The sequence below is a fragment of the Eurosta solidaginis genome, chromosome 2 (assembly GCF_040869045.1).
Source record: "Eurosta solidaginis isolate ZX-2024a chromosome 2, ASM4086904v1, whole genome shotgun sequence".
Taxonomy (NCBI): domain Eukaryota; kingdom Metazoa; phylum Arthropoda; class Insecta; order Diptera; family Tephritidae; genus Eurosta; species Eurosta solidaginis.
The window spans coordinates 238,054,477-238,077,190 of record NC_090320.1 but is presented as its reverse complement, the minus strand read 5'-3'; the positions used below and the strand labels follow the sequence as shown (position 1 = coordinate 238,077,190).

Below are 22,714 nucleotides of genomic sequence, written 5' to 3'. Positions count from 1 at the left end.
TTTTTTCTCAAACACTACCAGAGCCAACTCATCTGATGTGACTGCAGATCATGATTTTTCATGAGTTTACCAACTCCAGTTTGGAGTAAGAGTACTTACGGTGTGGTTGTTTAGGCCGATGATATCAAAGTTGTTGGCGAAGCAGTGATTGAAAAATACAGTTGAAAGCGCTATGTTATTGCTTACCAGGTCTACAGGTTGGATGTGCAGAATTGGCATACAGTGCAGACGTCGAAGTGTCAATTTTCAAATTAATTCCGACGTAGTGCTTTCTGAAATCAATTATCTCAGGCAGCAACCAATGTTGAGGACATCGAAAATTTCGTTCAGATTCCGTAAAAAATAAGAGAATAAGCTGGGTACAGGAATATGTTCATATAAGTATTTTATTTAGTTTCCTACAGGGAACATTGCAAGTAATATAATTTTATTTATGATTGACTATCCTGCAAATTGACAGCCAAGAAGCAGTCAAGGGAATGACTTAACTTAAACTTTAATGCATTTGCCTATGTCAGCGAGTAAATCACTCCAAACGATTTAGTTGCTTCCCGGTCTTCTACAAAAGTTTTTCAACCAACACCAAACAATCAACCGCATCAAAAAATGGTGAGAAGTGAAATTCATTTACATTATATAAATCTATTCAATTCACCATAGACCAGAAAATATGCTAAAAGTCTATTAGCGAATAACTAACGGCAAGAACGGCAAGCAAGCGAGGGTTGGCAGAATTTAGCGTTTTGGAATTCGCAGTTCTTGCCGACTATGGGAGAAAGCAGGCATGCTTAACCAACGAAACGATATCATTTCGTTACGATAATCAACGTTAATAAACGAAACGAAGTCATTTCGTTTCGTTTATTAACGTTAAGATCGTCAAATTAACGAAATGATTTCGTTTCGTTTTCTGCCATATCAAAACGAAATCAAATCGTTTATGTTGATTATTAATTTCAAACTATGCTGGCAAAGCTGATTGATGGCGGAGTCATTAAAGGTGAAAGCATTATCCAAGCTGATTGCAACTTTTCTCATGAATTTTGACAGTACGAACATTTCTCAGAGTATTTTTGACATTACCACCAACGAATTACACAAACAAATTACATAGAGTTTGTGTGTGTATGTGCGCTCGTTGTTGCCACCTTACGGCTTCACCATGGCTATAGCATTGCCAGCACAATTCAAACATAAAGTATCACGTTTTCGTTAACGCTTTTAACGTTAACGAAAGCTTTTCGTTTCGGTTAAAAACGAGATACAATTTATCTTGATAATTTCTTTATCGATAATATTTCGAAGTGTTTCAACGGAAACGGTGGAAATTTTTTGATAAACGATTAGCTTAACGTTAAGGTGCATCCCTGGGAGAAAGTTATACAAACGAAGCTTTGGCTTAACTGTGCGCACATTTCGCACTTCCGTTCTATACTTAGCTGAGTTTGAAAGAAGCGCAGCAGCTAGCAAAGAACAGTTATCAAACGACGCTCACTGGCCACGTGCAGCATGACTATTCAATAGTCAACACTATGATGAGAGAGGTAAAAAAAATCGCTTTTGTTCTGTTTGATGACGATGTTACGTTGAGCGTCTTATTGTCTGCGGCGTAAATGAATACGGCCCACCCGCTACGCTGAAACTGTTTGGAGAGAAGAAATAAAAGTTTTAAATAAAAGAACATGAAGGTTGTGAAGACAGACAGTGACGAAGGAGGAGAAAGTGTGTATGTGCGAAGAAAATAATAGTTTATTCATTAATTTCCTTTTCTGTGCGCTGAAGAACAACAACACAATGCAATTGTTGTTCAAGTTTTACAGCCGCAGCGTCAAATTTTTGCAAAGTATAATAATAGGAATAGAAAGAAATGCGAAAAACATAAAATTCAGAAGTGGCATATTAAACGGAATGGTAGGTATGAAGACTATATAGAAAATATCGTTAGCTTAATGTGAAAATATGCTAAGTCACTTACGAATTTTACAGGAGACGAAAAAAACTGAATAATTTTTGAAATAACCTTTTTTTCAAAACTGTGAATGAGGATACCTTAGTTGCAATACTTTTGAGTGTAGAAGCTTTGAAAAAGATAAATAAAAATCATGTATGCTAACCCAGCAGCTTCTTTATGACTTAGCACAATTTCCTCACTCAAAACAAATCTTCTCTCCTGACTTAGCACTTTTTACTCAATACGTTTCCCCATCACTCCTCCCTCCAATGATTGAAATATAACACTAAAACTATATATTTCTCAAAAAATACTATTTATTTGTCAATCTATTTCTAACTATTGACGGCCACCGTGGTGTGATGATAGCGTGCTCCGCCTACCACACCGAATGCCCTGGGTTCACACTCCGGGCAAAGCAACATAAAAATTTTAGAAATAAGGTTTTTCTATTAGAAGAAAATTTTTCTAAGCGGGGTCGCCCCTCGGCAGTGTTTGGCAAGCACTCCGAGTGTATTTTTGCCATGAAAAGCTCTCAGTGAAAACTCATCTGCCTCGCAGATGCCGTTCGGAGTCGGCACAAAAAAAGTTGGTCCCGTCCCGCCAATTTGTAGGAAAAATTCAAAAAACGGAGCACGACGTAAATTGGAAGAGAAGCTAGGGCAAGACGCTCAACCTTCCTTCCTGATCTTAAAAAGGGTATTTTTTTTAAGTTTCAACTGTTTGTCTAGTATCTGATCTACAATCGCTATAAAGCGAGCTTAAGACCTCTCTTCGGAGGTTATCGCGCCTTACATTTATTTATTTATTTCATTTCTAACGGTTCTAATCTGGATTCTTTTGACGGATGGTGCGCAGAAAATAACTTATTTTTAAATTCATACAAATGCTGTATTGTGTCTTATTCCATAAAGACAACTTCCACATACTTTATCTACAAACTAAATGCTTAATCTCTTAATCGTTGTGAAGAGAGTAAAGACTTGGGTGTAGTTTTTGACTCCAAACTCTCTTTTTTCTAATCACATTGATTTCGTTGTTTCAAAATTTGTTGCCATGGTTGGGTTCTGTAGACGTAGCACTAGTGACTTTAAGGACCCTATGCGTTTAAGGCACTTTATATATCCTTGGTCAGAAGTGGTCATGAATACTGCTCAATAATATGGAATCCTTTCTATGAATCTAACTCGTATAAAATTGAGAAAGTTCCAAAAATGTTTACAAAATTGCTTTACGTATGCTTCACTGGCCAGGCGGCCTCCCATCATATACCAGCAGTCACAAATTGCTTGGTCTTCTGGCTTTGCATGACAGAAGAACTTTTATCGCACTCATGCTTGCCTATAATGTAATAAACTTTAGCACGAATTGCTCTGATTTATCTACTTTGTTCATTCCATATATTCCACTGCGTGATCTTCGGCATAATAGATTATTTATCGAAATAACTCGTAAAACGGATATAGTCAGCGCAAAGCATGTATAAAACACCAAATGCATGTCTCAATTGGGTAAATCCAATTTCAAGGGGTTGTGTTCGCAACCCTCTCAAGGGGTTGCCAGCACAATATATAGCTTCTCCAACCCAATTGCCAACTCACCTAACCGTGACGAGTTCGGTTTCATTGACAGCCGAAGCTCCTCATGGAACTAGGGGGTGGGGAGGGCGGTATGGCCTAGAAGGTTTAATGTGGTCATATAAATCGTTCCCGAGATGGTCGAGCTAGTAGTACCTTAATAGCGCTTTGTTACCGGAACGTACCAGATCTATATCCGGCAAAGGGCCATCAACATCGGTAACACTCCCCAAAACCTTCGGGGAGTGTCTTTATCGTTAACACAACAACAACAACAAAGCATATACTTTAGACTGAATGAATTAAATAAATAAATAAAATGCGCGCACAAAGAAATGACTAGTAATTCAGATTGATATTATTGACAGGTTGACTTAGCACTTTTTTTTTAACAGCTGACGACTTAGTACATTTACACATCATTGCCCACAACACGTAAAAATTAAAAATTTAAATATTTTTTTTTTTGTGATCGATGTATTTTGAATTCAGTCTTAAAACTGCATTAAAATACAATTTTTCAAAACAAGTGACTTAGCACATTTTCACATTAAGCTAACGATATGCTTTTGTAAGGGTGAAAAAAAATTGTTGTAAGAAGTAAATAAGACTAGAAATGTAAGAAATGCGTTATTGTTAAAAACTTCTGAGTTGCTTATTATCGACGGCTGCTCGGTGCGGCTTTTGATGTTGCGGTCTTGCGAATGAATGACCAGCCTAAGGCCGCATATATGTACATAACTGCAGTTGCTGCAATATGGTAGGTGGCAGCAGGCACAGTGAAGGCCTAAACGGTGACCATCGCAAATATACTAGTAACACCAATAAAACTTTTGCGTTTTCTGTACTTCTCTATCAAATAAAAACTCTCAACTAACTTTTGTGCTCTATGAAGTTTAACATTTTCCATGCGCATTGGCTTAAATACTCATAAAGACGTTAGTCATAAAAAAGTTTTAGAAATTCGCACGCGTGCAAAGCTAATCAAAATTTCTTATAAAACATATTAAACTAACTAAAAGAAAAAATTTCCATAATCAACAGTTCAACCTCAATGATCGCTCCAGCCACTACTTAGTTCATGTTTAACTTATTTACTAAGATTTTTTTTTTCCTCTTATAACGTTATCTTTCCTAACCAGTTACATTGACGCCTCATTGACGAGCTTGGTCTACTTTAGTGTGCTCCATTGCACGTATACCAGCCACGCCTCCTTTCTATAAAACGTTGAAGCTTTAAGCAGCACTCTCCTCATAGTGATGTAGAAAAGAAGCTAAATATACGCCGCTTTCTATGATAGTTGTAGAAAGAAGGCCAGTGTGTACCTGTCGTTATTACTGCAAAAAAACAAAAAAATGTTGCTTCGCTCAATTAATGCTATGGCACGCTAGTTAAGAACGTTCTTGATGACTTAGCTGTCGATGGGTGACTGTCATCAAGTGGCCAACATTGGCCGGCTTAAGTAATCTAAACGGCTTCAAAATATAGATTGAGGTTTTCATTCGTTGCTTGTCACGCCACATATTCCTGTTTCGCGATAACTGCTGCCAATTGGGAGCAACAGGGAGGACCGTCCAAATTGAGGGCAGGGGAATTCCTTCCTCTATTTTGCTCGTCGATAGAAGGCTTTCGTTTTCAATTGCCTACTCAGTCTAAAGTAGGTCTTGAAGAATAATTCTCTCTTTCAATTCTAAACTCACATCATTTTCGCTGTTAATGCCGGCTTCCGAATGGACAAAGTCCCTCACAGTTTCGACTATTCGTCAACAGTAACGTGGCTGGCAAGGAGTATAAGAAGATAATGAAAATTTCAAGACTCATAAGCGGTAACGAGCTGCTGAAGCGAAGCCAGCTGCCTTCGCAAAGCTAAGAGAGGCTTTTTTGATATGGTTTTTTATGATCTCTCCCGGAAGCAACTGTAATGTTATGCAGGCATATAAATCCAGTCGTTTGGAAGCGAGGTTGCCAGCACGAAGGAGCAGGACATGCATGGCAATGAGCAATTAAGTGTTTCACCTTCAGAAGATTAGCTCACATGGTGCGCAATTGCGACACTGGTTACCACAGCCCTGATACCTCTCGTGCATTTGAGATGACGACGAATGAAATTAAATTAAGTTGGAAGCAGCACAAGCTGGACTGGTTGATTGTTTTCTAAGGAGGAATGTTCATAAGAGAGTTTGGAAGGTACAAAACTGAACCAAATGATAATTAGGTAGAAAATGAACAGAGAGCCGCACCGCAGAGGCCTTTTGAGCTCAATGGAATCAAGATATTTGGCATCATATGGAGCTGGTAGTTATCCCCAAAGTAAAAGTTCCAGACATCATGAAAGAGTCGCCCGATACTCCTAGTGGGTAAAGTAGGCGTGCCTGCCATAATAGCCGACTAAAATCGCAAGGAACTGCAATTTTAGGGTACAAAAAATCGTTTCCGCACAAGATGCTAGTCACCAACGCGCCCATTTTGAGTTCCTTTACGGTATGTAAACCTTACTGCACCAGTTACTGCGGATCGAACCACTCAGTGGGGTCAATAAATTCAGCTATCGCCCTTATTTCGAGATAGGAAACCTACTTATGCAGACGTCAACATATCTGGTGAAAACGAAAAACACGTAAACTCCTTTTCGTCACTTAATATATTTTTTATTGTATTATAAAAACAATAATACTTTTCAATACAAAATTGTTTCGGCACTCGCACAATTTTGTATTGAAATTATTATTGTTTTTATAATACAATAAAAAATATATTAAGTGACGAAAAGGAGTTTTACGTGTTTTTCGTTTTCACCAGATATTTGCGTCGCTTAGCACTCAAAACAAACATATAATCAAGACGTCAACATAGTCCAGTGAATTAAAACGCAGCAAATATGCTGGCTAGGCCATGTTATGCGAATGAAAGATGACGCTTCGGCTATCGGAGCACGCCTATGGAAGCAGAGGAATGGGCGGCCCCACTCCGCTGGAACGACCAGGTGGAAAACGATTTAAGCGCCCTTGGTCTGACCGATTGCCGCCTGTTGGCAGAGAGAAGAAGCGACTGGCGCGACTTATTGCACGGCCATAACCATTTAAACGGCTAAGCGTCAATTAAGTAAGCATGTAAGTAAAGAGCGGTGAGTTACTCTAGGCGTGATTTGCACTACTCTTATTAATAGCGAATAAGGCTCTAACGATTTCTACATGGTATTAACGTTCCTTTTAATTAATAAAGCATTGACACGAGCCAATAACAATACATCAGGAAGTTATCGAATTCGTCGCAATATCATGCGGTAGTGACAAAGTATCGATATGATATCACATCGCGTCAAAATTCGAGTCGCCCATAAAATTTTTTATGTTGTTACTTATATTTTGCATATTATTGTAAATGTGAATTCACGAAGCCTATTAAATCTAATTTCTTTATAATTTAAGACCCATTTTATTTAAAAGCAAAAATAAAAACTTTTGAATGCGATACACTTTACGAGCATTTTCTCTATAATATTACATACAAAGGAGTGCATGAATAAATTTCACCTAAAAATTTTATAATCTTTTTAAAGATTTAACATGTTTTGGCTGTCATAAAATTGTTTGTTTTGATGGTTTCATTCATTGTTGTTGATACTTAAAAACCAAGTTCAATGCATGGCTTCATACGCATCATATGACCTCATGGTACTCATGTGTTAAAAAATATTTTAAAAGACATTCAATGAAATCATAAATTAAACGATTGATGTGCCCGTCATAATTTGTCAGCTTATCGCTCGCGGATAGAGGAATTTATGATTACTCTTAAACTCGCATGTAAAAGTGACAACTCGAGTTGACCGACTGTCAAACTAGCAGATCTACCGACCATGTGATGAGTGCTTATTTTTATTGCCTGTACATTGTATGTATATATTTACATATGTGTAGCTGGAAATAAATTTATGATATTTATATGTTTATGACTCTCGACGGAGCTTAGCATCTCTAGTAAACTTCCAGTTGAACAAACAAGCTCAACAATGAATCTGACAGATTGCAAACATACAATAATAAAATATTCAAAAGTGATGAAGCTTTCCTTTTTTGTAAGCGATATGGACTTCAACTTACTCCCTCTGAAACAAAGATATCAATGCGTTTATATGGAAACTCAAGGGGCAAAACGAGTTCCTAAGCTGGGGGCACACAATTTATGTATTCCACGTTCAATATGCCTAGTCAAATATCGTATGGCATATTCTATATGTGCGGTTGCAGCTTCGATCATGTTGCATGAAGTAATGACACTAGTAAGTGCCAAGAGCGTTGTAAAGAAGGCTTCGTGTTAGGGTGTCTATGAGAAAGAGTGTATGCAAGCTATTTTCGTATGCAACGAGGTCGGTTGAATAAATCAATTTTTTTTCTGTGTAACACAGAACAAGAGTTGAACTATACCAATTGACTGTTGCACTAGTTCTCGCTTAGTACCAAATTAATGGGTTCGATTGTCTACTTTTACATGGCGATGTCATTAGCTGTGACAATTGTCACCAGTGCATTACTTATCGATACTTCAAAGTAACGTTTAACTCCCGCTTTGTAACCGCTACAGAACGAGATGAGAAATGCCTCCTCTAAGGCTGTATTTAGAAATGATAGACAACGAACTGGATCAAATTTGTGGAAATATACCTTTGGTAACTTAATAAGTTTTAGATAGTGGAAAAGTTGGAGGGGTATAATAATACTGTTACGAAGAGTTCTCGATTATTCTTTGCCTTCTGTCATTGATTCGAACCACTGAACTATTAAAAATATAAACTCCAACATTCCGTATATCAAAATGTTCTTTATTCACCACAAGAATGGTGCTAGAACTTTACAATTCACTGTATTTGCGTACTTCACTAACAACGTGGTAAAATCAAACTAATCAATCATTCCCTCTCTCGCTGTTGGCTTGTCATTATTGTTCTCCCAGTGTCTGGACCTTTCGCGAAGAGCCTTCCCGAATAGTTGCATATTGGCTTCTCGTTTCAGCATCTCATATTCGCTGTGGTTTTCTATGCATATGTACGAGTAATTTATGTTATGTAGTGCTGTGTACATGTGTGTGTAGCAGCTAGCTATTTCATCTGATTCATCGCTATTGTTGTTGTTCAACACATATTAACTAGCGGAAAAGTGATGTGAAGAACTTTCTAATGTTCACCGCAATTCCTTAGACGATATATTAAAGCATGCATATGATAGACCCCAGCTCCTAGGGAGATTGAGGCTGTAGCCAAAGCCACTATAATGAAGTTAAGGTCGAATTGGTTTTAAGAAGCTGGTGAGAGCTAACAAAAGTTGGGGATTACGGTATGTGCTGAAATAAGAATATGTTAGGAAAAAAATGAGTACAAACGAAAATTAACAAGACTGTCATTAAAAAGCTTATGTGCAGACATGGAATTCTTTAGCGAAACGGGGAGACTAACATCTTTATTCTGTCTGGAGGTAACTAAAACTGTTTCAGAAAAATGTGAACTGTTCCTGTTACTTTGAAAAGATAAAATAAATATCAATGCCAACAATGCGGACAAGGTTATTACTGTTTCGATTATACCTTGTAAATTTCTCAAAATATTTTCTCTCAGAAGCGGTAGTCGAAGCCGCCTTCCCGCGATGACAAATCTGTTGACAAACGGATTCGACTAAAACCACATATTGTTCGTGTATAGCTTTTTCCCAATATTTGCGTATACTTACCAAAGCTATGCATGTTGTTATCAAACTTTCAATGAAAACAGTAGTCAAGAGCCAGTAGGGAGCTGTAATTTAGTCTTGTCTAAGGACGAAAAAGTACAGGAAGTGATATAGAGGAAAAGAGTTGTGACGTGGTAGTGAAGATTACCTTGAGATGCTTGCCGGGCCACATTTGGCATCGAAACCTGATTCTGAGGGGCCTGGAGCCAGAATTAGTACAATGAATATCGTTCAAGCAGTACCAGGTTTAGGGCTAATTTCAAAAGCAGTTTGCCAACATTTAAAACGCTGTGTATATTAGTAATCAAAGAGCTATAGGAAACGCCTCTACTTCTAACTTGCCAGCGGGCTAGTTTGAGGCAGTCTTTTTGACCTAATGAAACCCAAGCATCGGCGACTTCAAGAAAGACTAGCCTCAGATAGCTCAAAACAGGGCGTATGGTCGTTGAAAATTTAACGGATAGACTACCTGGTTCCGTGAATGTGTTTCGAAGATATTATAGCTCTGCAATAGAGGTAAAAAGCTGGAAAACAAGTTCCATTACTTTAAGCTTATAGTTCCAAACTTACGCAAAGAGTATGTTCTGCGATGTAAAGCGGTGATCTAGATATAAGCAAATTCTTCTATACACTATTTCACTATAGTGTTTACCAGGCTGCAGTGACATCTTGTCCCTTGATTTCAAGATCACTGGCATATCAAACCTTCCTCATACTAAATTCGCCTAAAATCTGTTAAATATGACACTGGCGGCTAAATGTTAACAACATAACATAACAATACCAATTCTGATATGTCTATGTGACAAGAGCAAGAAGGGCAGTACAAAAAATTTACAAATAAATAGTTGTTACATTGTTATTGTGATACTTCATTGCTGAACGCGATGCGCATGACACGTCAATTAGAATTTTATTTATGTGATGACTTTGTGCTAAGCATGCGCGAATACATACAATGTGTCCATCACATCACATGGTATTGCATTATGCGTGATTGCAGCTTAGTATTAGAAGTTGCATGAAATTGTGTGCTGTTATGCATTTTTTATACCCAACTGTACTTGTACACAGGGTATTATAACTTTGATTGGATAACGGTTGGTTGTACAGGTATAAAGGAATCGAAATAGATATAGACCATATATCAAAATCATCAGTATCGAAAAAAAATTTGATTGAGCCATGTCCGTCCGACCGTCCGTTTGCCCGTTAACCCGATAACTTGAGTAAATATTGAGATATCTTCACCAAGTTTGGTACACGAGCTTATCTGGACCCACAATAGATTGGTATTGAAAATGAGCGAAATCGGATGATAACCACGCCCACTTTTTATATATATAACATTTTGGAAAACACAAAAACCCTGATTATTTAGTAAATAATACACCTACTCTTGATAAAAATTTGAAAAAAATGTTTAAAATGGGCGTGGCAAAGCCCACTTGTGATAAAATCAATTTTACAAATATTATTAATCATAAATCAAAAATCATTAAACCTATCGTAACAAAATTTGGCAGAGAGGTTGCATTTACTATAAGGAATGATTTGAAGAAAAATTAACGAAATCGGTTAAAGACCACGCCCACTTTTATATAAGAGATTTTTAAAGGGGTCGTGGACGAGTAAAATTAATTATATCTGTGCAAAAAAAGAGCTTTAATCAATGGTATTTCATTTCCCAAGTGGATTTATAACAATAAATAGGAAAAACTTCAAATTTTTAAAAATGGGCGTGGCTCCGCCCTTTTTATGACTAAGCAATTTTCTATGTTTCGGGAGTCATAACTCGAAGAAAAATTAACGGATCGTAATAAAATTGGGTACACAATTTTTCCCTAAGCAGGAACTATTCTAGAAAAAATGGACGAGATCGGTTAAAGACCACGCCCACTTTTATATAAATGACTTTAAAATATATTATAAAATAACTTAAACTTAATAACTTAAATCTTATCGAAAAATAGTTTTGTACTAATCGTATTTTGTGCCATTATAACAAGAAATGGGAAAAAATTCAAATCTTGAAAAATGGGCGTGGCACTGCCCCTTTCTTACAATGCATTTCCCAATGTTTCTGGAGCCATAACTCGATGAAAAATTTTGTGCACATGTATGCCTTTTAAGAGGAAATATTTTCAGTACAAATGGACTAAATCGGTTAAATCGCCTTCTTTTATATAAAAGATTTCGTAAAAGTGCGTAGATGCAGGCAATAAGCTATTTCTAGCAAAAGTTGGAAAATTTCGTTAATAACCCTACCCTTGTTTTTTTTTGTAATAACGCTTTTTAGTAAAATGGCACTTGTGTGTTTATGCTTATTGTTCTGTTATATCTTTATTTTAAAATAAACAGTAGGGAAATCCCCATATCTGAAGGTAAACTGCATTATTACCCGCTCAAGGTCATTGGTGTTAGCCTCTGTATCCTATCCTTTTTGCTTCTTTTAAACGAAAATTAGTTCAGAATAGAACCATATGTATATGTATTATTGCGCAGCCTTGTAACACTATTAAGCACACAAAACAAACAACAACAGCATTTCAAGTGTGCAGCTGGGTATGTAATGATCGGTTTCACCCGAACTTAGACTTCCTTACTTGTTATATTTGATATTTGTAGGAATTTGTTTACATTGCGCTTTATACATTTGTGTGCGAAGTTATAAATGATTGTTTGCATACTATGAAGTGAGACACATTTGAGGGCACAAATCGCAGCAACATGTTGCAAATGGAATATACATCTGTCAGGTAAGTGATTCTAGTATATACGATTTTTCTTATTGGTAGGCGTAGAGATATGGCATCCATTTTGTTTTGAAGTTTCTTTAGGTATCTGTTTCATAACAAACTGATTATTCGTCGGTAACACTCCGATACGTTTTGTTGAAGTAGCTGTAAAGAATGCACACAGAGGTCAGTGTTAGGAGGGCCGCTATGATACCACAAAAAAAAAAACACGATTGCCTCTCCTCTTCAAACCATTTCGACGCCTTATTAAGGCTATCAACTCCTCGATGTCGTACTCCACAGCCTGGCTTAGATTGTCCGGAATGGGAGATCCCAGGCTGCGCTGTATGGCAGCACTTCGCGCCGGGCATTAGCACATGAAGGTGATTCCTCCTCTTCACCATTCAACGATAGGACACTGCTAGTCTTTCTTCATGCCAAGGCAATGCCCAGTTAGTATTACTACAGGTGTGGAAATTGCATCCTTACTTAGAGATTCTGTCACATTTAATATATTAAGATCCCATTTTGGCCATGTTTGCTAAGATTTCCGAAACCCTGGGGTTTGTGTTGTTGCGTCCGTTACCGCTGCTCCATCATCTTTCGATAACAAATCGATAACTTTTTGGTAACAAATTAATATCTTTCCGATAAAAAATCTATTAATTTTCGATAGCAAAATGATTACTCTTCAATAACCAATCGATAAAAGGAAGTTTGCTCTCCGATAACAAATTGAACAAAATTAACCTTTAGATAACAAATTATCACTTTTTTAGTAGATTTATTTCTTCATTTCCTTTCTCCTCCACTACATATCATCGATTTGCTTTTCGGTCCTCTTCAATTTCCATTAACTTATCTGCTGTCTGATTTTGCTCATATCAACTCTACCAGGTACATTGTTTCCAAATTACGCTACAGTGAAGTACAGTGAAGAGACTACACGTACGATTACATAAAACCAAGATGTCGACACATCAAAAATAACAAAAGATACATTTTTTTTGGTATCTAACAGCTACTTGAGAAAACTTTCAATTTTAGACAAATTTTACTCCCACAGAATCGACTTTAAACCTAAGTGTGGTTTTTTCAGTGAAATTTATATGGAATTAGGAACAGTATAAAAAAGGAATTCATCACACCCTAGTGCATCTACATATTACACACATGCATATGATAAACGTATAAGCAAACATGAAGATAAGGTTGAACTGGCTTATCGCGAGGACCTCACATAGACTGAATGAGTCTATAGAGTTACGAGAAGTTTGCTCAACGACCAAACTGAAAAATCCTATCAACACCAGGACCTATGTTACAAAGTATCTATGTCTACCTGGCAAATACTATAAGATTTATAGGACTTATGCTCCTTGCAGCATTTGGATCTTATTGCTGTGCTAATCCTAATAGTTGGAGTCCTGGCGAACGTAGAGCGCAAGCAAATTACGTGCTCGATAGTTTTCTCTTCTAACCCGCGCTTCCTAAATCTGCCATCACTGACAAGGCCTTATTTAAAAGCACGTGACGTCAGAAGGTAGCGTCCAGTCAGAATATCAATTAGAGTATACTCCTTCCATTACTTTGGAACCATCTTTATACCGTTGTATCGCTTCGTCTGCTATTTAGGAAACTAAGTAGTCTGTCAGTCCAATATTTGATGACGCTAAACTACTTTGTCCATATGGTCTGCGTTCAAACTGTCCCGAGGCATTGAGTCTCATTGCAGCTGTTAACGCTTTGTTCTTCGCCATCAGGTTTACAAGTGACATGAGCAGAAACACATACAGTGCAGCCGACGCACATAGAGGTATTTGAGCAATCTGGGCGGCCAAAATTATTTTTTGGCTTTAAATAGTTTAATTATATTACTCATGGTGATTTCAGTTATATTTAACTATTTATTTTATTTTATTATATATACAGTGGTGCAAAAAAGTTTACGGAGAGCAAAGTTTCTTAAAAAATCATTGTTTCTTGCTTTAAATTGTTTAATTATGTTACTCATGGTGATTTCAGTTATAAAAAAGTATACGGACATTCTAGTATAATAATTACTTCTAGTATAATAATGTACAACTTACAAGCAGATCGCACGTTTCGCTGATTTTTGGCATTTATTTTTACATGCCTGGCATCGAGAATTCTAACACAATTTATTAACTTAACTTTTCCTTTACTTTTGATAAGCTTTCTCTAAATGCCTTATTGTATTTCATCGCTCGAAGTGGTGACGAAACTATTTCCCTAAGTACTGATGCAGCATCTCTTTTTCCTTGCTCACCCAATTTGAATTGAGCAGCGAATGTGAGCACTTCCAAATTATTACTTCTTCTTAACCCCTTTGTCTTTCTTCTTTTGCTCCTCTTTTTTTGTTTTTTTTTTTTTTGCGAGTTCACCCAATTGGTCTTTATCTTGGATTTCAAACGACGTATGTCTCTTTCGAGTTTCACGGTATATTTTTTTGAATAAGGTCCGAAGCTTAGAAGGTATTTGTCTAAACTGTTTAATTTCTCGTTAATACTTTCCGCATCTGATTCCTTCATGTGATTGAATAATTCGTTACGGGTGATTACTCGACCAAAGAAACCCTAATTAAAAAAAATCTTAATACAGCTATATACAGAACATACAAAAAAAAAATGTTAATAATAATTGTCACGTACACCTGTTAGAGGTGAATCCGCCCCTTTGCGCAATCAATGTGGAATGTCCCCCAGCTAGCTCAGGGCGAGAGGTCGGGGCCCTTAACCCTTGTCCACCTTGATGGGGGGCGGATGTCACAATCATCATTATATTACCTTCCATACACACCCCTCGCAGGAAGCCGCCCAGCCTTGGACCGCTCGATAATTTCGCTAATGTAGGTCCCCTTTCTCTTGGCCAAATAGATCTAGGATTCGGTATCAGCACATTGATTCACCAAACAAGATCAAATTCTACAATTGCGTTTCTAAACGTGAGATTAACGTCCAAACTGAGTTTCATAAAAATCAGACATCTTTTAATATAACCGCCCATAAGAGTAGGGGGCGTGGCACGATACCCATCATCACCATATTGCATATATATTCTTTTTATGCTACAACAAGATCACGCGCCGCATTTGACCAACATTGGAGTACGTTTACTATTTTTTATTGCTCACCCTATGGAGTTGGCACCACTGTGCAATGCTCAAAATTACGCATTTTTTTCAAAAAGCGGGAATAAGCGGGACCAATCTTTCCACTATTTAAATTAACAAAACACAGGCTTTCTAAAAAAATTGGAATCTATGCGGGGCAAAGCGGGGCACTAAAACAAAAGCCTTTTGGAAAAAAAGAAAAATTGGGAAAAAATTTTGCCCCAATACCTCACTTTTTAAAAATTGTATTACGAAGTCGTTAAAGACTATATAAATCTTAAAATACATAAATATTATACACACTTACCTGTTTCATAGGAATCCATGGCGTCTTTTTTATAAACTTCACCCGTAAAAATATCAATTGAAAATGTATATACTCTAAGAACGTGAAAAACTGTCGCAAGATACGCACGAATGGTCCAACTTTTAGTGGATGTCCACACTAGGCATTTGAATAACGAAAATAAATAATTATTGATTCTAATACGCTAGAGTATTGGCCTACTAAAAATAATTTTTTTTTTATTTGCTGCGTTTTGAAAAATCGATTTTTGGCCGCCCAGATTGCTCAAATACCTCTATGTACGACGGGGTTGTTTTCAGAGCTCTGTTTATGTTTAGCAATAAAAGCCTACATACCCTCTCTAATTTTGTGAAGTATGTTGGGCCGCCGTGTTGTGGTGGTAGCATGTTTTGCCTACCACACCGAAGATGCTCGATTAAAGCACCGGGCACAGAAGTATCAAGTTTTTCATTTAGAAAAAAGTTTTTCTAATGCGAGTTTATTTCTGCCATGAAAAGCGTCTCAATTAAAATTAATCTGCGTTGCAGATGCCGTTCAGAGTTGACTTTAATCATGTAGGTCCGGTCCCGGCAATTCGTAGGTAAAATTAACAGAAGCATGACGCTAATTGGAAAAGAAGCTCGGCCTAAAATTTCTTCAGAGGTTATCGCACCTTGTATTTATTTATTTTTAAAAAACTTTACAAAAACTTTTAAGTTTTTATTCAAGTTTTCTGAATTTTTATTTTTTTTTTTTGAGTATGCACTTTTGTAGCCCAATCTTTTTTTGTTTTCCAAAGTGAAATTTAAAAGCCCCTCGAAATTCGTATTGAACTTTGACAATTTTTTTCGAAGAAGTTTCTGAGTTTCTTCCATATCTTTGAAAAAAAATTTTCACAAAAATTATTGCTAATATTTAGAGACCTAAAACTTGTACTCAGTTAGCCTAAAAAGGATGGGTACAATAGACCAATGGTTGCAGTGCGATCCTTAATTAATTTTCTATCTATCTAAAAAGGGTTGGGCAACAAAATTGCATACAAAAAAAAAATTCAGAAAATTTTAAATAAAAAGTTCAAATTTTTTGTGAAACTTTTTCGATTTTCGCATTTTTTCGAAAATGTTTTTCAAATTGGATCGCATATTTCCAATTAAACAATTTATTACGGTTTTTTCTAAATTATCGAAAAGTAAAAAAAGAATTTAGCTGTCGAAGTTTGTTACTAATTGTCACTGCTATCTTCATGTTCCTGCTGTAAGATTCGATAATTTGCCCCACCCTAGTGTACCTACACACTACATACTAACATTTTAAATATAACACATAGTTTCTCAAATACGAATTTCATGCAAATTTTAATAATATTTTTACCTCAACCCCTCAATTCTACTAACACAAAAAAAAACAAGTAAGGAAGGTTAAGTTCGGGTGTAACCGAACATTACATACTCAGTTGAGAGCTATGGTGACAACACAAGGGAAAATAACCATGTAGGAAAATGAACCGAGGGTTGGAATATGTTTGTATGACATGTGTATCAAATGAAAGGTATTAAAGAGTATTTTATGAGGGAGTGGGCCATAGTTCTATAGGTGGACGCCATTTAGGGATATCGCCATAAAGGTGGATCAGGGTTGACTCTAGAATTTGTTAGTTCTATAGGTGGACGCCTTTTCGAGATATCGCCATAAAGGTGGACCAGGGGTGACTCTAGAATGTGTTTGTACGATATGGGTATCAAATTAAAGATATTAATGAGGGGTTTAAAAGGGAGTGGTGGTAGTTGTATATGTGAAGGCGTTTTCCATATATCAACCAAAATGTGGACCAGGGTGACCCAGAACTTCATCTGTTGGATACCGCTAATTTATTTATATATGTAATACCACGAACAGTATTCCTGCCAAGATTTCAAGGGTTTTTTTATTTCGCCCTGCAGAACTTTTTCATTTTCGTCTACTTAATATGGTAGGTGTCACACCCATTTTATCAAGTTTTTTTCTAAGGTTATATTTTGCGTCAATAGGCTAATACAATTACCATGTTTCATCCCTTTTTTCGTATTCGGTATATAATTATGGCATTTTTCGTAATTTTCGATATCGAAAAATTGGGCGTGGTCATAGTCGAATTTCGGCCATTTTTTACACCAATACAAAGTGAGTTCAGGTAAGTTCGTGAACTGAGTTTAGTAAAGATATATCGATTTTTCCTCAAGTTATCGTGTTAACGGCCGAGCGGAAGGACAGAAAACAGTTATCGTCCTAGAATCTAAGCCTCTACCAAATTTCACAAGGATTGGTCAATTTTTGTTCGACTTATGGCATTAAAAGTATCCTAGACAAATTAAATGAAAAAGGGCGGAGCCACGCCCATTTTGAAATTTTCTTTTATTTTTGTATTTTGTTGCAACATATCATTACTGGAGTTGAATGCTGACATAATTTACTTATATACTGTAAAGATATTAAATTTTTTGTTAAAATTTGACTTAAACAAAATTTTTTTTAAGTGGGCGTGGTCGTTCTCCGATTTTGCTAATTTTTATTAAGCGTATATATAGTAATAAGAGTAACGTTCCTGCCAAATTTCAACATGATATCTTCAAAGACTGCCAAATTACAGCTTGCAAAAGTTTTAAATTACCTTCTTTTAAAAGTGGGCGGTGCCACGCCCATTGTCCAAAATTTTACTAGTTTTCTATTCTGCGTCGTAGGTTCAACTCACCTACCAAGTTTCATCGCTTTATCTGTCTTTGGTAATGAATTATCGCACTTTTTCGGTTTTTCGAAATTTTCGATATCGAAAAAGTAGGCGTGGTTATAGTCCGATATCGTTTATTTTAAATAGCGATCTGAGATGAGTGCTCAGGAACCAACATACTAAATTTCATCAAGATACCTCAAAATTTACTCAAGTTATCGTGTTAACGGGCGGACGGACATGGCTCAATCGAATTTTTTTTCGATACTGATGATTTTGATATATATCTATCTCGATTCCTTTATACCTGTACAACCAACCGTTATCTAATCAAAGTTAATATACTCTGTGAGCTCTGCTCAACTGAGTATAAAAAAACAAGTATTGCTACAGACTCCATGCAGCTAATTTTTTCATCATTCACACCCTTGTCCGAAGTTTATAATTTTTCCTTTGTAGTAACGGATTATTGCGCAACTCAATTTCAAGTGCTTGGCAATTTACACCCTCTTGAAATTAAAATGAGAACGCAAAGGACCGCTGCAATTTGTTAGTGAAAAAATGTCTAAAAGATTTATCTAATATTTTAAATTAGAAAATTTAAAATATGCAGTACCGCACCCCTTAGAATGTAACTTGTGTTATATTTCGACACATGCATGCATGAAATGGTGTATTTTATTCAATCAACGGGAGATTTTATTAAGCAAATGCTATAAGTTTCTCTTGAAGGTTTCTATAAATAAAACTTTATGCGATTATGAGAGTGAATGAGTGCAGGGCGTAAATAAATCGGTTTAGCTTTGAATGCTTAACTTAACAAAAAAAAGCTAGTATTCAAAATGGATGAAATATTAGTATTTGGAAGACTTTGAACTAATACGGATAGGAGGCTGCCTTAGAACTCCAAAGCTTGGCCTTTTCACTTCATTAAGATCACTGACTGACTCCTCGTTTTATTCTTCAACCTATTTGAAAACAAAAGAATATAATTCGCGTGATACATTAAGTTTTTACATCAGGCCTTGCACAAAGTAAAATTGGAGATGAGAGAAAACTTTTACTATGCTACCCTGCCATTGGGCTTCAATCCTCGCGGCAGATACAATATCTTGCTTAAATATGATAGTTTCTTTTGTATGATTGCGATAGCTGTTTGATATTTCGTTGCCTTTTGAGTTATTCGCCCAAGAAAGGAAAACCCCGCCATAAATCGTCCATAAAATCCATCAAATAATATTGGCTGAGACTACAGCAGGGCTGGGCAGCGTTGCGAATACATATACAAGAGTGACGAGGAGATGCACAGTTTTACACAACTGGACGCATATATTATTCTCTATCAAGGCTGCCCAGCCATGGTTACCACGCATTTCAACTGAGTGGGTACATCACATATTACATGTAAAACATTTCTGCGGTATGTGTAGTGATAGAACTTTAAGAAAAAGTATCGATACCGGTACTCATTTGAAATACTCGGTTAAAAGTATCGATGCTAGTACTCATACTTAGTAAAAGGTATTGAGTATAGTCGATCCAAGTGAGTACTTCCGAACTTTTACCAAAATAGAAGAAACTTTCTCTAAAGCGATATCGTATGTTTTGAGTTTAGTAGAAAACAAGTAAGGAAATTTAAGTTTGGACAACACCGAACATTATAAACCCAGTTGTGTGCTCTTATATATATTTTAAGAATAAGTTTAAAAAGAAACGTCGCGAAGATTAAATGATTTAAAACAAATTAGTTATACACACACATTCATACATCGTGTTCCGTAAGAGGCTATGCAACATTTGCTATCAAAGAAACGATTTAAGTACTTATCAAATTTCAACAAAATTGGTCGATTTTTGATCGATTTATTGCATTTATAAACCAGTTTTTTCAGTTAGCAAAAAGTTTTTCCAAACTGGGTTGCTCTCGGTAGTTGTTTCGCAAGCACTCTGAGTGTATTTCTGATATTTAAAAATTTCTCGGTGAAAATTTATTGCAGCTGCCGCTAGGAGTCGGCATAATATATGTAGGTAGGTCTCGTCCCGCCAATTTGGAACGAAAAGAAAAAAATAGCACGACGCGAATTGGAAGGAAAGCTCGGCCCAAAATCTCATCAGAGGTAAATCAAGTCAAGTATTTTTTTATGGCATTTAACGTTTTGTGGAGAGATTAACTAAATAGAAGGGTATCAGAACGATTTTTCCTTTTTTTAACTTTTGCACTTTGGTTAGCATATCTCTACTCGAAGTGTTATTACGTACCATGTAAGCACCTTCACATTTTTTTTAAAGTAGGCGTGGTCCTTTTCCGATTTTGCTCAGATCTATATATGTATAATAAACCATTTTTCCGCCAAATTGCAAATTGATATCAACGGGTTTTGATTTACAGCTTGCAAAGCTTTAAAATTTTTCTTCTACTTAATGTGTGCGATGCCACGCCTATTTTACAAAATTGTAATAAATTTAAATTGTCCATCGTAAAGTTAAACCACCCGTCAAGTTTCACTACTTCATCAGTATTTTTTAATGCATTGTCCCTTTTTTCCACTTTTGAAAGCGGGTGTGGATATAATCTGATTTCGACCGTTTTCAATACCAATATATCGTCGACGATGCAGTAAAAGCTGCTAAAGGGCCCATTACTGATACTTAGCATAGACTTGATTTGACTTGGCGTAAACTTCGCAACTTGGCCACGATTATACTCCACTTAGCGCATACAATCTGGCATCATAATCAATGAATGTCAATTTGTATGACGAAATGTCAAAATGAAATGGAAACAAACAAATGGCATCTCAAAATGTAAACGTCACTTAGAACTTACATAGAAAATCAAAATTCAACAGACTTCTAAGTCAAGTTAAGTGTTGCTAAGTTTTGAGTAATCAGTAACATGCAATGTTAATTTAACAGAACTGTAAGTGACAGTTCTCAAGTCAAGTCAAGTCTATGCTAAGTATCAGAAATGGGCCCTTAACTTTGTTCACAAAAATTTCACAGTGCAAGGAAAAAGCTGTATCGCATGACAATTTAAAATGTATTGAAATTTTACGAAGTTAGCAACTGTTAATAATTTTTTGGGAATTAGTGATTCGGGACAATAAACACATGCTTTTCTTTTACCATCATAGGCAGAAGTCGCCTCCCATTCCACCATTATCAAAAAGTCGGTTTAAGTGAAATGTGAAGCCTTTACGACATCGTCGACGATCACAAGTTGCTCAAGTAAAGTATCGGAGAAAAGTATCGAGGCAAAGTATATATACTTTACTCAGTACTTGGAAAAAAGCATCGAGTTCAAAATACTAGAGTATTTTTTTGGAAAATTATCGATATTACGCACCCAGTACTCATATCGTTCTATTATTACTAGGTATGTGCCACGATTGTTTCCGCTCCACCACAAGCGTAGCCACGTGTCTACCTAAAGGAAGTGTTTGGCGAATTTCAGACGTAGTTCAAACACATTTTTGTACCATATCGTAACCATAGGCGATCTTCTTCATCACACTATATACCAAACATGTAAGTTTCTCTGAGTGAACGTGCACCAATGAAGTACAAGATCGATCTACATGCTAACAAGTACATGGCCTCAGTTTTTTTGAAATGTAATCGATTGCCTTAAAAAAAAAAAAACATCCATGGACAATGTTTGCCATAGCTTTCGTTTTTAAGAAGAAAGTCAATGCACGACCGCACCCTCATAAAGTTGGGGACGAACTGATACCTTGCCCAGCACATTCTATACACTTTTCCTCTCTGCGGCTTTTTATTTTACCTAATCCCCGAAGAAATAGCTGGTTGGTAAGAAATTCGGGTGGAATAAAGCATCACTGAACCACTGAGGGTCTTGTGAAAGCCTATTATTTTGAAATACTAAAAAGAGGCCGCCATGGTGTGACCCGGAAAAGCGACATAAAAATCTTTACAAAAAAAGTTTATCAATTATAAAGTAAACTTCTTATCGGTTTCGCCCTTCGACTCACTGCCTCTTTGGCAGTCAACGCAGGACGTCAGTCAACCCTAGAAACATGTCCCTGGGTACATGTCCCCAGTCTGTTCACGCCAAGTGCTCAAGCTTTTCGATGAAGGTGTCGAAAGTCCAGGAAATCTGCGTCGACATTCATGCTGCGCCAATACAACCGACAATTTGTTTCGCAAATGTTACTAAGCTTTCAAAAGCGCGCCTAAAAATCATATCCACACTATTAGGAATAAACTACATACAGAGTGTATGTGCCTACATGGTGATCAAAAGGAATAGAAACAAAAAGGCAACTCTTAAGGGCCCATTACTGATACTTAGCGTAGACTTGACTTGACTTCAGAAATGTCACAGTTCTGTTAAATGAGCGTTGCATGTTACTGATTACTCAAAACTGAGCAACAATTAACTTGACTTAAAAGTCTGTTGACTTTTGATTTTCTATGCAAGTTCTAAGTGACGTTTACATTTTCAGATGCCAATTGTTTGTTTCCATTTCATTTTGACATTTTCTCATACAAATTGACATTTATTGATTATGATGCCACATTGTATGCGCTAAGTGAGGTATAATCGTGGCTAAGCTGCCAAATTTACACCAAGTCAAGTCTAT

The 22,714-nt window shown here is 36.5% G+C and overlaps 1 protein-coding gene across 3 annotated transcripts in view; it reads right to left on the bottom strand.

Annotated features, from left to right (window-relative positions):
- Window positions 1-22,714, bottom strand: part of LOC137240717 (kinesin-like protein CG14535) — a 575,047-nt gene that overhangs the window by 368,379 nt on the left and 183,954 nt on the right. The window contains exon 1 of one of the 3 annotated variants that reach the window (XM_067767335.1): window positions 15,428-15,561. The exons of the other annotated variants lie outside the window; for them this stretch is intronic. The gene's annotated coding sequence lies outside the window, so the exon portion shown is untranslated. Of the gene's footprint in view, window positions 1-15,427; window positions 15,562-22,714 lie in introns of those variants that run through there. 3 annotated transcript variants of the gene reach the window in all.